We start from the raw sequence: 16,557 nt of genomic DNA, 5'->3' as shown, positions 1-16,557 counted from the left end.
AATGCGGTAATCGAATTCTTGCCATACCCGTCGCAGCATGGCATCGTCGAATGATGCAGTCGCTTCCCGTATTCTCTCCCGGAGCTCTGCTACATCACGTGGTAGAGGCGGTACATACACCAGATCTTTAATGTGTCCCCACAGAAAAAGTCACACGGAGTGAAATCTGGTGATCGCCGAGGCAATTTCATGAAACAGCTGTCCCCGTCTGTAGCACGGCCGATCCATCGATGCGGCTGCTCTACGCTCATATACCCACGAACTTAACGATGACAATGGGGTAGAACCCCATCCTGCTGAAGGAGAGTCCGATTGCACGACGCATCGATTTCTTTGGACTCCTTACGAATATGTCTTGTACGCGCTCCACATTGACTTCGCTCACACTGGGACGTCCGCTTCTCTTTGCCGGGCACCAGCCACCCGTCGTAACGAATTTGTTGTGCCAGTGGTAAAATGGCCTTCCTTATAGGCGGCTTCTTAGCGTACTTGGTTCCAAGCATCCTTTCAACAGCTGTATCTCACTTGTTTTTGTCGAACTCCAACACACAGAAAGCTCGCTCCGCACCTGAACTCGCCATGTTCGCGACTAGCGCTATCGGCGAATTATCAAACTACGCTGTGGCGGTATACGCGAAAAAAATCTTTCAGGGCTTCTCTTAAAAAGACGTATGTATGGTATCTGTACAATGTTTAATTCTTGTGCAATAAACAACTTAGTGTGTTCCCAGACTTTATGTGCACCTTGTATTTCGAAACTTCTGTACAACTGCAGTATAAAATTCTTACAGAGTTCAAAATAAGAGTACCATTTGTTGCGCCCGTCTAACGATCTGAGTTTTCGAGATATTTAATTCTGAAATCAGGGAGTCCTTCGCTGCACGTCCCGTACATCGTTATGCTGTGACACGTTTTGCGTCAGTGGAGCCATTCAGTAGTGGTATACTTTACTGTCGAGTTGTTCTTATTCTCGTCACAAGGAAGAAACTGCTATACAGCCTCACCGGCAACAGCATTTAGAAATGTTTTGGGAAATGGAAGCGATGAGTGCAAACGGGAGTACACTCCTATGGTTCTTACTCTGAAAGCAGTATATACTCAGCAGGCTTTACTATTTTCTCTTGTGTCAAATGTGGAGCACATTTCTCGGCAGTGCTGGAACACCCCCGCAGTGAACTGCTAGTCCACTGTCCTTTAATTCTGCGAAGAAATTTGTTAGTTTAACAGCGTAAGACCACAGCTGAAGATCGCAAAACGGCAGCCCAGTAAAGGAAACAATGTCTTTTCATTATTGTTAACGTTCTGTTATGTAAGAAAATCGTAACTGCGCACCATGTAGTATCCTGGCATGTTTAACGACACACAGTTTGACTACAAGAAAGCTGTTTACTGAAAATAGCTATCCGACGACTGAGCTATGATGTTCTCCTTCTCATACTACACGTAATCTCTATGAAGAAATTGAGCAAACAGGATTGACTAAGTGCTGGTGGGTGGGAAATATCGCTGGCACAATGAAATATCAAAACCCTTTAATTCATGAATTGAAGGTATTTTTTTTCCTCGTATGTTGCAGTCGTCTGTTTTTATATTACACACTTAAGGCAGAATTAAAGACATTAGTGGAGCATGTGAAACGCATATTGTTAAAGCTGTTGGTACCAATGCAAGGTTATGAACATGTTAAGTTGTAGAGTAAAGCATGGTATATACACCTTGCACAAATGTAACTAGTGAAATTTCATTTAATATCTCTCATAATTATTTAGTACACACAGTCGGGGTTGCGTATAAGTTGTTACTTTTTATATGAGGATGACCGGTTTCTATCTACTAGAGATATCATCAGACCTACATTCCTTGGTGGTGGTAGGGATTCCTGAAGTGGAGCAGGCACGTCCTTGCTGACACAGTGTGTTCTGTGGCTGATCGAAACCGGTCGTGATTTCCTGTCAGGAAGGTCGCAGATCGTAGTAATAGACGGCAAATTATCGAGTAAAACTGAAGTGATATCAGGTGTTCCCCAGGGAAGCGTCCTGGGACCTCTGCTGTTCCTGATCTATATAAATGACCTGGGTGACAATCTGAGCAGTTCTCTTAGGTTGTTCGCGGATGATGCTGTAATTTACCGTCTAGTAAGGTCATCCGAAGACCAGTATCAGTTGCAAAGCGATTTAGAAAAGATTGCTGTATGGTGTGGCAGGTGGCAATTGACGCCAAATAGCGAAAAGTGTGAGGTGATCCACCTGAGTTCCAAAAGAAATCCGTTGGAATTCGATTACTCGATAAATAGTACAGTTCTCAAGGCTGTCAATTCAACTAAGTACCTGGGTGTTAAAATTACGAACAACTTCAGTTGGAAAGACCACATAGATAATATTGTGGGGAAGGCGAGCCAAAGGTTGCGTTTCATTGGCAGGACACTTAGAAGATGCAACAAGTCCAGTAAAGAGACAGCTTACACTACACTCGTTCGTCCTCTGTTAGAATATTGCTGCGCGGTGTGGGATCCTTACCAGGTGGGACTGACGGAGGACATCGAAAGGGTGCAAAAAAAAAAAAAAAAAAAAAAAAAAAAAAAAAAAAAAAAAAAAAAAAGGGCAGCTCGTTTCGTATTATCGCGTGATAGGGGAGAGAGTGTGGCAGATATGATACGCGATTTGGGATGGAAGTCATCAGAGCAAAGACGTTTTTCGTCGCGGCGAGATCTATTTACGAAATTTCAGTCACCAACTTTCTCTTCCGAATGCGAAAATATTTTGCTGAGCCCAACCTACATAGGTAGGAATGATCATCAAAATAAAATACGAGAAATCAGAGTTCGAACAAAAATGTTTAGGTGTTCATTTTTCCCGCGCGCTGTTCGGAAATGGAATGGTAGAGAGATAGTATGATTGTGATTCGATGAACCCTCTGCCAAGCACTTAAATGTGAATTGCAGAGTAATGATGTAGATGTAGATGTCATCCACAAATAAAAAGTAACAACTTTACGCGAACACGGCTCTGTTTACCAAATAATTATATTACTATTAGATGGCTGTTTCCTGAACAATGTTCCAAAAACATTTAAGAATCTATCAGATGAGACCCGAAAACTAGAAACAAATAAGCTTGAAACACAAACCATTTAGTAAAAAAGAATTGTGCCCCACAGCATCAATGCTGTTACGAAAGACGTTATACACCAGAAGCTTCTATTACGCGATTCTTTACTCTGCAGTGAGAGTTTTCGACGTTGAATCGGCACCTGACAAACGATACTTCGTTAAGTGGCACATAATTGGTAAAAAAAAGGCTTTCATACAAAAAAAAAGTGCGCAGCAGTAATCCTACCGATACTTCAGCAAGCAGTGTGGCATCAGTTTCCGAATATTCCAAGTATCGTACCTGAAACAAAAGAAATATGTTGTACGTTTTTAATGGTACATTATAAACAGAATAACTTCAAAAACGCTACAAAATAAGTTCGTAGAATGAAATTATTGGGGGGGAGACAAATGACAGCACTCTTACAAGCACTTACGAGAACGTAGTGGAAATAGACCAACCAATGGTGCGAACACACAAAATTGGTACACTGCCATGTCCGTAACTCTTTCGGGTATCTTTTGCGCCAGTTGTAAAACTATGAACAATATTCTCTGGTGGAATTTCAATTGTGAATTAATAAAACCACAGCCCGCACACTCAGCTTTCTCTAAACCTTACTGCAGACACTTGCGCTTGCGAACAGTAGCACTACTTGCTGTTATAATCATTGTACGTACCAGCACATCTGTTACTCAATACGCAGTATTTTGTTCCACTACTGAATCTTCCACCTGTTCCGGTTTGCTCCTTTAGTTAAAAAAGTAAAACGTATCTATGAAATTTAATAGCTGTAATTTGTAGACCTAACGGACCGCTTCAGTAAGGCAAAATGAGCTCTCTGCATCTATTATCTCTGATACAGTTTTGAAACTTTGCAGAGACAGCTTAGAATGCTCATCCACCACATACTACCATAACGTCCTGCGTATTTACCTGCCAGTACATGCATGATAACTCACAGGTTTATGTACAAGCTTCTGACAAAGAAAACATCTTACAGGCAACGTGACGAAGAGCTTTCTATCGAATCGCGACAATCTGAACTGCTTTATGTTCTTACTTGTGACCTAACAACGTACATCTTTTTCTTTACGCTGGGAAAAAATGGCTACGATACATTTTTCAGAATCTCCTGGATGGCACGGTGTAAAAATATCCCAACAAATAATTAGACAATTTTGAAGACTTACGAAGGGAGTAGGCGGACTGTCTGCAGAATGTGTTATTTTCACCAGTACAACTCCAGCGACTATCTGCTCTTGGTATATAAAATACAGCCCACATTCGATATTGCACATGCAGTGGCTTGTAAGCCATTAAATTGCAGAATAAAACAAATCAAAACGTAACTGTATGCAGTTTTTTCCTAAAGTGTTCGCCTTTTCTTCAGTCGTGACGTTCATCAGACGACGTTGCTTAAGGAACTTTGTGTGACAAGCGCTGAATTGAACAGAATTAAAGACAGGCAATCGATTTGACCAACATAGCACATAAAGCTCGTTTTGCGCGAACGACTTTCTGGTCAAAACTGATTATGGTGCGCGTCACATGTCTAGTATCAGTTAGCAGACAAACACGTCGCTAGTGGGCGAGTGACCTTCGATGACCAATTCACTGTGTCGAGGGTAGTGCTGTAAAAATCAAGAGCATTTTTTGAAGTACATATGCGCAAAATACGAGGGTTACTCCAAAAGAAATGTACACTATTTTTTCTTAAATCCATGTTTTATTCTACATGTTTGAAAGTTTTACAGTGTGTAGATACATCCTTTAGGATAAATATGTTCATTTGTCCACATAATTTCCATTCCACTCAACTGCGTTACGCCATCTTGGTCCAGAATTTTACCGAGCGGCTATACAGGTGCTGGTTCCAACCTGTTTGAGCCACTGTTTGGCAGCGAGCACAAGGGAGTCATTATCTTCAAACCTTTTTCCACGAAGAGGGTCTTTCAGTTTCCCAAAGAGATGATAGTCACATGGAGCCAGGTCAGGACTGTAAGGCGGGTGTTTCAGTGTTGTCCATCCGAGTTTTGTGATCGCTTCCATGGTTTTTTGGCTGACATGTGGCCGTGCATTGTCGTGCAACAGCAAAACATCCTGCTTTTGCCGATGCGGTCCAACACTACTCAGTCGAGCTTCACGTTTCTTCAGTGTCGTCACATATGCATGAGAATTTATGGTGGTTCCACTTGGCATGATGTCCACAAGCAAGAGTCCTTCGGAATCTAAAAACACCGTAGCCATAACTTTTCCAGCAGAAGGTGTGGTTTTGAATCTTTTTTTTCTTGTATGAATTTGCATGATGCCACTCCATTGACTCCCTCTTCGTCTCTTGTGAAAAATGATGTAGTCATGTTTCATCACCTGCCACAATTCTTCCAAGAAATTCATCTCCACCATTCTCGTACTGTTCCATAAGTTCGCTGCATACCGTTTTTCTTGTTTCTTTGAGAGCCACTGTCAACATCCTGGGAACCCACCTGGCACAAACCTTTTTTAACACCAACACTTCCAGGATTCTGCTAACACTTCCTTCCCCTATCCCAATGTAGCGTGACAATTCGTTCTCTGTGATGCGTCTGTCAGCAGTCACCAATACGTTAACTCTCTGCCCATTGTCTGGAGTGTGTGCAGTACGGATCTGCCGCTGCGAGGACAATCCTCAATATTGCCGTGCCCGCTTTCATCACGTAACCTGCTTGCCCTCCGACTAACTGTTCTGCGATCGATAGCAGTATCTCCATACACCTTTTTCAACCTCTTGGGGATGTTTCCCACTGTCTCGTTTTCACAGCACAGGAATTCTATGACAGCACGTTACTTCTGACGACCGTCAAGTGTAGCAACCACCTTGAAGACATGCTGTGACGGCGCCACTCACGGGAAGAGATTGAACTAAGTTTGAAAACAAGCGGGAAGGTTGTATCTAAACACAGGAAAACTTTCACATATGCACAATGAAAACTGTATTTTTACAAAAATAGTGTGGATTTCTTTTGGAGTGACCCTCGTATGAGACTATAGCGACGTGTGCAAAAAATTGAAGTTAACCTGTTTTGTCGATCTTTTTCTAGTTATGAATTTTGGACACTTGCGCTTCCTTAATCTTTATTTAAGTGCACTCTTTATATTTTATTTTTTGCTACGCTTGCGTTGCAAAGCCTGCTTGATTCGTATCACTCTACACTCTGCTGAGAGTGAAAATTCATTCTGGACTGTTTAGTGTGTTTAGATGTGCATGTTGATGCTCTTAAAAATTTGTACGCTACGAATTCCTTTCTGTCAGTCCTCAGTAGCGAGAAGAATTCACGAATGGCCTTTGTCAAGAGTAACCACCATGAATTTCCCCTCTATGGAGTGTAGCCATGTATGGAAGAGAAACATGGACGATAAATAGTTTGGACAAGAAGGGAATAGAAGCTTTTGAAATGGGGTGCTACAGAAGAATGTTGAAGATTAGGTGGGTAGATCACGTAACTAATCAGTAGGTATTGAATAGGATTGGGGAGAAGAGGAGTTTGTGGCACAACTTGACCAGAAGAAAGGATCGGTTGGTAGGACATGTTCTGAGGCATCAGGGGATCACAAATTTAGTATTGGAGGGCAGTGTGGAGGGTAAAAATCGTAGAGGGAGACCAAGAGATGAATACACTAAGCAGATTCGGAAGGATGTAGGCTGCAGTACGTACTGGAACATGAAGCAGCTTGCACAGGATAGAGTAGCATGGAGAGCTGTATCAAACCAGTCTCAGGATGAAGACCACAACAAGAACTACTACATCTGTTCGTTTCTTAATTCTATTACTACATTACTACGATGAGGGTCCCTTATTAGATTCCCTATGTTATACTGCACAGCACATAGCTTTTACAACGAACGCAATTTGGACGCCGACATTTAAAGAAAAGCGACGACTGGCAGGTGCAGTGTAGTGCAATGCAGTGGACTCGCTGGCCACGAGCAAACGACTGAGACAGGAAAACTGCTCGTGTAGAAGCGGCTGCAGGACGTTAGAATTTGCAGGCACCAGCGCTTACAGACAGCGAGCGCCTGGGCGGCTGGGTTTACGACCGTTAGCGCTGCGCCGGCCGGCCCTCCCGACCAGAGAACAGAGGGGCAGCGGTTCGCCGAATGCGAGTGCAGCTGCGCGCTGGCAATGCCGCTTCCAGACGGGCCCTCCGCAGAGTGGAAACTTCCAGTTCCAGTGGGAAAGGGCCCGGCGCCGATGGCGGCTGCGATAACGGCTGCACGCGACGGCGGCTACAGCTAGCTAGGCGCCGGTAATCGAACCCGCGAGTGACGCAAGCGGCGCCCACCGTGTCCACTGCCTGACACGCGCGGGGAAATCCAGTCCTCTGTCTGTGACGCTTCGCAGTCACCGCCTCTGTTCACTGGCGGGTGAGCACTGAACAGCGCCTTCAACAAGCAAAGGGTATACCAGCCGCCACCCTTTTTAGTCTCGCTTCTTCCACTTCTCTCCGCTAGTACGAAGAGAGGTGCAGAAGTAGCGCAGGTGCTGGAGCCTTATTCACGAAGAACAATTCTGATCCTATCATGGTTATCTAAAACAAGAGGACACCAACTCTGCGAAGATCAACGGAAGGGTCCACTTATCACCCTTCACAAATTCCCCCTCTTGCCCTACACGTTCTCTGTGCTTTCGGGAAAGGAAACGGGTGCGCTGGAGTTTTTGAACTTTTTTTGGCTCTTTATTTAAATCGGCCCATCCAAACATTTCCACTTTGGTGAATTAACAGATTCGTACATTACGATAAACCGTCTTGACTGTGGCTTCCGTACTAAAAACTGAGAAGAAATAGGAGTATTGATCCAGAATCAAATGTAACAATGACCGAACGGTGAAACAGTAGTTTTTCATGCGTATTTCGCAAAAAGCTTACACGTTATCGTTAGGTTAAAAATACCTTCTGAATAAAAGTAGCTTTAACTGGAGCTCATCATTTCACATTTTTAGACCATCTTTTGGTCGTCCTTCTGTCAGCGTGTTTGAGAAGATAACACACTTTTAAAAAACTCTAACAAAAATCTAATGGTAACATTTTGCTTAACACAACTGGACTTCTGTAACTGCCTTACTGAAGTGGTGGTGTGTGCAGCGACAAAAAGAATAATCCAAGGTGTGCTAATCCGTATTTAGAGTACTGGTGGGAAGGGAACATAAGGGCAAATAACCACGTCACAATCGTTTCAGTTCCCTATTGCGGTCACACAATTCCGTCTCTAATGTGCAGCGACGTTTCTTTTAAGGCTTTCCGCCATTTTCCTGTAGTTTACTACCACAATCAAATAAACTACTTTTTACAAAAACAGAATATTCCCATGCCTTGAGACGCTTCCACGTCTTCAGTCACGTCTGACGCTGCGCCATGTTGAGAGGATCGCCAATCAACTGTTTACAGGAAAATCGAAAACAATTTCTTTGTCAAATTGTTTAACTGCTTTTTCAAAATGTCTGCCTTTAGACGCTTCTGCATGCTTTCGAACCAATTCTGGAAACGTATTTTGGACTCTGATATTTTTAACTCCAAAACATGGTTCTAGAAGGATTCGACAACCTCTTGAGTTCATGCAAGTGGCTGCCCACACATATTTGTTTGACATTAAGGAAAAAAAAAAACATTACTCTTACACTGATAAGTCATGTGAATACGACCAATGACAAATTAATTCCATGTTTTTTCTCGGTCAAATAATTTTTTGTGTCCTGTGTGTCAGCTGGCTCAAAATGGCTGTAGCATTATGGGACTCAACATCTGACATCATCAGTCCCCTAGAACTTAGAACTACTTAAACCTAACTAACTTAAGGAGATCACACACACCCATGCCCTAGGCAGGATTCGGACCTGCGACCGTAGCGGTCGCGGGTTTCCAGACTGTAGCGCCTAGAACCGCTCGGCCACCCCGGCCGGCCTGTCAGCTGGTATTGGCATTATGAAGGTTGACGCGGCGTTTTCAGTTGTTTTCCTAATTTCACGTATAGCTTGAGACAAAAAGAAAAAAAAATTCCATACGGTTCTGTATTAACCGTTCCTCGATCCTCTAAAGCAATACTCGCGGCATATCCAACGTTACTAAAGAATAAGCGATCAAATTTTTGGGAACTCCTTGTGAACGGACCATTTTCTGTTGCTATCGCTTTCCTTTTAGACACTCCAACAGAGATTAGTTTCCGATTCGTACTGATATTTAAGTTTCGTCTTCTGTTAAGAAATAATATAGTTTTAAGCTTTCAGCTGACACTGTCCCGTTACAGAGATTTGGCCATATTGCGCGGGGTCATTCGTTTACATGTTCACGAAAAATCAAATGATGTTCTGCCTTCGATATGCTCTAGGATACCTTCATCTCGTGGCGAATGAGATGTCAATCCCGTCGCAAATCACGTTGCTCACAGCATCGACGAAGCAACATCTTTTGTGGCCTGTCGGTAACAAGGCCTCAATCACGACGAAAGTCTGGAGACCAATTATTTTAAGTACTCTTTTTTGATAGTGCTTCATTATCAGAAGCTATTCGACGCACTGCTGTTATGTCTTTGCGAAAACAGTAAACGAATTATCCAGCGAAAGCTTTGTGAAAAAATTTTCACAATATATTCTTTCTTTTAAACACTCACTATGAACCAAGTTCGCGGGCAATTTATGAGCTGCTATTGTTTTAAGAACAGCACCAACATTAATGTCACATCATAACAGCGGCACCCAATGGCCGTTTACAAAAACTTAGACCACCTTGTAAATACACTACTGGCTATTAAAATTGCCACACCAAGAAGAAATGCAGATGATAAACGGGTATTCATTGGACAAATATATTATACTAGAACTGACATGTGATTACATTTTCACGCAAGTTGGGTGCATAGATCTTAAGAAATCAGTACCCAGAACAACCACCTCTGGCCGTATTAACGGCCTTGATACGCCTGGGCATTGAGTCAAACAGAGCTTGGATGGCGTGTACAGGTACAGCTGCCCATGCAGCTTCAACACGATACCACAGTTCATCAAGAGTAGTGACTGGCGTATTGTGAGGAGCCAGTTGCTCGGCCACCATTGACTAGACATTTTCAATTAGTGAGAGATCTGGAGAATGTGCTGGCCAGGGCAGCAGTCGAACATTTTCTGTATCCAGAAAGGCCCGTACAGGACCTGGAAAATGCGGTCGTGCATTATCCTGCTGAAATGTAGGGTTTCGCAGGGATCGAATGAAGGGTAGAGTCACGGGTCGTAACTCATCTGAATTGTGTCTACTGTTCGAAGTACCGTCAATGCGAACAAGGGTGACCGAGAAGTGGAACCAATGGCAACCCATACCATCACGCCGGGTAATACGCCAGTATGGCGATGACGAATACACGCTTCCAATGTGCGTTCACCGCGATGTTGCCAAACACGGATGCGACCATCATGATGCTGTAAGCAGAACCTGGATTCATCCGAAAAAATGACGTTTTGCCATTCGTGCACCCAGGTTCGTCGTTGAGTACACCATCCAGGCACTCCTGTCTGTGATGCAGCGCCTAGGGGAACCGTAGCCATGGTCTCCGAGCAGATAGTCCATCCTGCTGCAAACGTCGAACTCTTCGTGCAGATGGTTGTTGTCTTGCAAACGTCCCCATCTGTTGACTCAGGGATTGAGACGTGGCTGCACAATTCGTTACAGCCATGCGGATAAGATGCCTGTCATCTCGACTGCTAGTGATATGAGACCGTTGGGATCCAGCAAGGCGTTCCGTATTAACCCTCCTGAACCCACTGATTCCACATTCTGCTAACAGTCATTGGATCTCGACCATCGCGAGCAGCAATGTCGCGATACGATAAACCGCGATAGGTTACAATCCGCCCTTTATGAAAGTCGGAAACGTGATGGTACGCATTTCTCCGTTTTGTAGGTGTCGCCACCGGCGCCAACCTTGTGTGAGCGCTGTGAAAGGCTAATCATTTGCATATCAAAGCATTTTTTTCCTGTCGATTAAATTTCGCGTCTGTAGCACGTCATCTTCGTGGTGTAGCAATTTAAACGGCCAGTAGTGTAACATTAGATAAAGGTAGCAGTAACTAAGCTCAGTCCTACAATCTTAGGGACCACGTCTTGACAGAAATGTATGCACAGAGACAATAGCAATCAATAAGGCATGTAATCAATTAACACACACTTCTCGGTCTTCTGACGTGTAGTAGCACTGCTTCAAAGCGACTCCCATACTTGAGAAGCTAAGTGTTCGGGCCAAGAAGCTGAGCTCCCGCTTTGTCATCCTGGACGGGGTCCTTGCCTTCCTCCGACCTGTTATGCTGCACCAGGTGTGCATTTGTGACTGCTTAGCTGAGTGGTTACGTGCTTGCCTCCCATGCAGCGGGCCCGGGTTCGATTCCCGGCGGGGTTGAAGGTTTTCTCCGCTCGTGGACTGGGTGTTGTGTTGTGTTGTCGTCATAATTTCATCCTCGGGGCCTCCCGGCCAACGATGCCATACGCTCACGTGCAGAAACACAGCTTATTTCTCTGGAATAGAACCAAGCGGGCCGTCCAGCGTCAATGCTCGCATCCGATGGATTCGCCGGTGGACGTTTTCACATGCTCACACACTCAACGGGACTGTGTGAGGATGTAATTTAATCAATTATATTAGCGCCACGTCTGGCGATTAGGTACTATACGCCAAATCTCCTCCTTTTGCACGCCAAACACAGGCGGTTAAAATTTCTTCCACCGCCAGGATTTGAACCACACTGTTACGTGTCGAGCGCCACAGCACACGCCTACGTAAGTGCGTAAAAGCTACTTTGGGTACGCATGCGCGTACTTTCTCCCTTGCGCCAGCACAATTCGTTACACGGTCTGCTATCTAAGCATCGAACTCAGTTACTGGTATTACAATTTCTTTTTTATGAAGCTTCCTTTGTCACGTTAGCTCGCCGTAGTGCATTTGATTACGCTGTACGACCAAGACCCGACAAAATTAACACCATACGTATCAGAAACAATGCCTATCCAACGTAATTCTCGATTTTCATTACAATATCATTAGAGGTCGCAGGCGAAGTACTGTACGCCATTTGGAATAGAGACCTGTGTACCAAGTAATTACATCACACTGTGGCAACTGCTCTCTAACAGCTACAATAAATTACTGAGACAGTCACACTTGCAGCCAACTAACGAATGCGTTATAGTGAAATGAAATGCCGATAGCGCTGAGGAGAACCATACAGTGGAAAGCCGTTATCTTAGATCCGACATTATTAACCCGGTAAGTCAGATCCTTAATGATGCAAGAATTGCCGACATCACATAAATTACTAACACTAGCAGAGGGAAAACGTTGTTTTCCTCTGTGGTAAAAATGCTCGTTTCCGGATTGAGCGTCACTTAAGTACGGTACCTACTGCATCACCGCTACAAGCTATTTCAGACTGCAATTGGGAATTATGGAACATCCTTTATATTCACTGTGAAAGGCAGTAGACTACTTACCACGAAAACACAAATGTCTACGTGTAATGAGCTACATGGTCTTTTGCTAGAAAATCTTTAAAATGAAGCGTAGGAGAAGAGAATACGCGAGGAACACACTGATACGTCTGAAGAACAATGTTTAAGCCCTCGAAATGTGTCGAAGAAGGAAAAAAAGGCTGACAAACTTTATTGTTTTGATTTTCTATAGTACAAACAGATTCCAAATTACAGTGGCACGGGGATAAAATAAGGTACTGTATGTGGGTATAACTTACACGGTAACCGCAGCGTTCTACGGACCAAGTTACTCCTTCAGAAATCTCTTTTTAAAGTGAAAATGTGGCTAACCTTAGATTTCCATCTACGCACAGTAGTCTGAAAGGGAAACGCTGTCGGCTGAGTGGTCGCATGTTGTGTGGCGTCATCTGCGCCACAATCTTTGGCGCCCACCCACCTCAAAGGTGATTCCGACGCCGCCGTGTACCAGCGACATGTGCCGTCGTGCAGCTGCCGAGTGACACTTCAAGCGGTGAAGGGAAGCGAACATCCTGCAGGCGTTGCATAACGATGCACTAAAATCTAGTTTGTGGAACGAGGACGCTACTGGTCTGAGGGTTTGTATAGCCCTCCAGGAATAACCCGTGAGCTGCTGTCCAGGAAAACGGCCTCGAAGAAGTGCTGTGTCACTACTCTACACTGGACCCCTTAAGGAGAACTCATCCGGTGATAAAAGTGACGACACCGCTATTTTCACTAGCAAACCGAAACGAGTGCACACTTTCGTAAGAGGTCACGAACTGTTCCAAAAGCCTGCAACTACATGTTACACTGAAATCCTTCAACTTACCAAGTTCCACCCGGAGATCTCGATGTATTATATACGAGGGCTATCCACAAAGTACATTACGTTTTGGAATTAAAAATAAATAAAGTATGGGAAATTTTTTTTATTATATACAGATGAAAGCCACACTTCAATACTACTTTTCTACATAGTTGCCATTTAAATTAAGGCACTCATCGTAGCGATGGACGAGCTTTGAAATTCCTTCGCCGTAAAATTCGGCCGCCTGCGCCTTCAACCACGTGGTTACCTCTTCTTGAAGCTGTGGGTCGTCATCAAAACGCTGCATAGCCAAACACTTCTTCATTGCTGGGAATAAGTGGAAGTCGCTCGGTGCCAGGTCGGGACTGTACGGCGGATGAGGAAACAGCTCCCACTTAAAAGATTCGAGAACTTCACGAGTGGCATTTGCCGTGTGGGCCCGGGCCTTGTCGTGAATCAGCAAGATCATTGAGCCCAACTTTCCCCTGCGCTTGTTTTGTATTGCTCTTCTGAGGTTGTTCAGAGTTTGACAATACCTTTGAGAGTTTATTGTAGTGCATCTTTCCAGGAAATCCACAAAAATCACACCTTTTCTGTCCCAAAAGAGGTAACCACGTGGTTGAAGGCGCAGGCGGCCGAATTTTACGACGAAGGAATTTCCAAGCTCGTCCATCGCTACGATAAGTGCCTTGTGATGATGATGATGTTTAGTTTGTGGGGCGCTCAACTGCGTGGTTATCAGCGCCCGTACAATTTCCCAACCTTTGCTCATTCCAATTTCGCCACTTTCCTGGATGATGATGAAATGATGAGGACAACACAAACACCCAGTCATCTCGATGCAGGTGAAAATCCCTGACCCCGCCGGGAATCGAACCCGGGACCCCGTGCTCGGGAAGCGAGAACGCTACCGCGAGACCACGAGCGGCGGACGATAAGTGCCTTAATTTAAATGTCAACTATGTAGAAAAGTAGTATTTAAGTGTGGCTTTCATCTGTATATAATTTAAAAAAATTCCAATACTTTATTTTTAATTCCAAAACGTAATGTACTTTGTGGATAGCCCTCGTATAATGAGCAAGTGCTCCAACGGTACGTATTTTAAAGCCCATGTTTAATAGAAATTTCTCCTGTTTTCGCCCATGCTACCGCCCCTAAAAGTACCTCGGTTGAGTTCTCGTTCAGTCAACAACACCTCGCGCATTCGGTCACAGAAAACATTTTACTTAAGATCAGGAAATACTTATGAAAATTACAACGAAGAACTGCCGCTCTGCAGATCTACGCATTTTTGTACGCGTGGAATGACATTCGAACTCACTTCACAGAGAACTATAACGTCGATTCTCTATGCTCCGGCGTACGCTTTCCTTCAGTTGCTCTAACGTTTCAGGGTTATTTCCTTTTCGATATCTGCACAGATAAAAAACAAAAGCAAACAAGGCTGGCGTACGAGGTGGTGACAAATCTTCGCGCGAGCGGGATTTCTCGAAAAATTCAAGATAAACGTGTACTGACGAAGGTATCAAAGAACATCCAGCCGATAATTCGACTATCAGAGACTCACAACAGACAATTTTTTTGTCATGGAGATGAATTTCACACACAATGTGAAGGTTTTCAATGGACCAGCAGTAACTAGTAAGGTTTTTCAGTTATTCAGAAAGGTGAATTAATCTTCTTCTTCTTCTTCTTCTTCTTCTTCTTCTTCTTCTTCTTTTCGTTGGCGTTTATCCCGTGTAGAACGGGCTCCGCTGTCCTCAAGTTCTGGAAATTTTATTTTATTAAACTTTGCGGCTCGATGCCGTTCCTGTCGCTGCAGTAATCAGTTACGCAAGGGAGGGAAGTCGTGTGCGCCACGTATATGAAAATTGCTTAAATTTTGTTTTTTGTCTAATCTTATTTAACACTGTATCTTATTTTCTTGGGCGGAAATTTGTGACTAAACCAGCATTTGTCTAAACGAAGCCGCGTTTAGGCTACCTGGCGCACCAGTCACGGTCGTTATTTATCTGCGCGAATCCGATGTGGATCTGGCTCACCTTGCAGTCTGTCAAGCTAACGCGCTGCGCTTTACACTACACGAACAGGCAGAAGCCAAGCTACATCAACTCGCAAAATACATCACGAACTTACTCAGCTACCTCGTTTCTTTTTCAACTGGACCTAATACCTGCACACACGAATCTGGAAAGATTTCAGGTATAACGACTTACTAAAGAATGACATGATGTAGTTTAACACCTGTGTGTTGCGAAAGCTGGCAGAAAGCTAGTTTGCAGACGAGCAGTAATTTCCTGTAAAATGTCTTTAGCTGCCTCAGGAGTTCGAACTTAAGGCTTATGTTTCGTCTGGAATCGAAGACATCGCCACTGCACCGCAAACTTGTCAATGAACTCTTTAACACTACTTTTTACAGGAACACCGAAGAACGGGAAACCTTCACGGAGAATTTAACGCGCAATCTTAAATTAAGGAGTATGAACATCAGCTTCAACAACGTACAACCTTCAGTTCACAAAGGAAGTCTAATGACAACGTAATGACACCAGTATCATCGAGCAACAAAGAACAGTTGCAGCTGTGACAGTTGATCACTCAGGTCACGTGATGGGGAGATCGAGCGAGAGAGAAACACATTCGCAACGTATTTGGTGAACGCGCGTTTACATGGGGCATAGAAACTGCTTATTGTCGATAATATATCCTGACACTGTAGTGCAGCAACACTGCGGCCACACGAATTGCAGACACATGTACTAAAACATTACCGGCCACCACTGCCAACGATGTTTTTTGCAGCAATACATTTACTGAAACTTCTTGGCAGATTGAAACTGTGTGCCGGATCGGGACTGACTTGAAATCGAGACCTTTGCCTTTCGCGGGCAATCTGCCTGGAAGTTTCATATCAGCGCGCACACACTGTTGCAGAGTGAAAATTTCTTTCTGGAATACATATAGTGGTCGGAAGTGCTTACACGAGGGAGGCCACATTAGTGCCACAAATTGACGAACGCGGGCTGGCGGAAGTGACTTGCGTGTCTACAGGTTTTACATCACACAAGAAATAATCATAATAATAGGAAAATAATACTCAACTTACAGTGGAGAGGTTAAGTCGCAGATAGGCACAACAAAAAGACTGCCAA

At 44.0% G+C, this 16,557-nt stretch overlaps 1 protein-coding gene across 3 annotated transcripts in view; it reads right to left on the bottom strand.

Annotated features, from left to right (window-relative positions):
• Positions 1 to 16,557, bottom strand: part of LOC126187383 (serine/threonine-protein kinase tricornered) — a 645,736-nt gene that overhangs the window by 177,241 nt on the left and 451,938 nt on the right. The window lies entirely within an intron of this gene.

Source organism: Schistocerca cancellata, chromosome 5 (genome assembly GCF_023864275.1).
Source record: "Schistocerca cancellata isolate TAMUIC-IGC-003103 chromosome 5, iqSchCanc2.1, whole genome shotgun sequence".
Lineage (NCBI taxonomy): Eukaryota > Metazoa > Arthropoda > Insecta > Orthoptera > Acrididae > Schistocerca > Schistocerca cancellata.
This window is presented reverse-complemented; position numbering and strand designations above follow the sequence as displayed.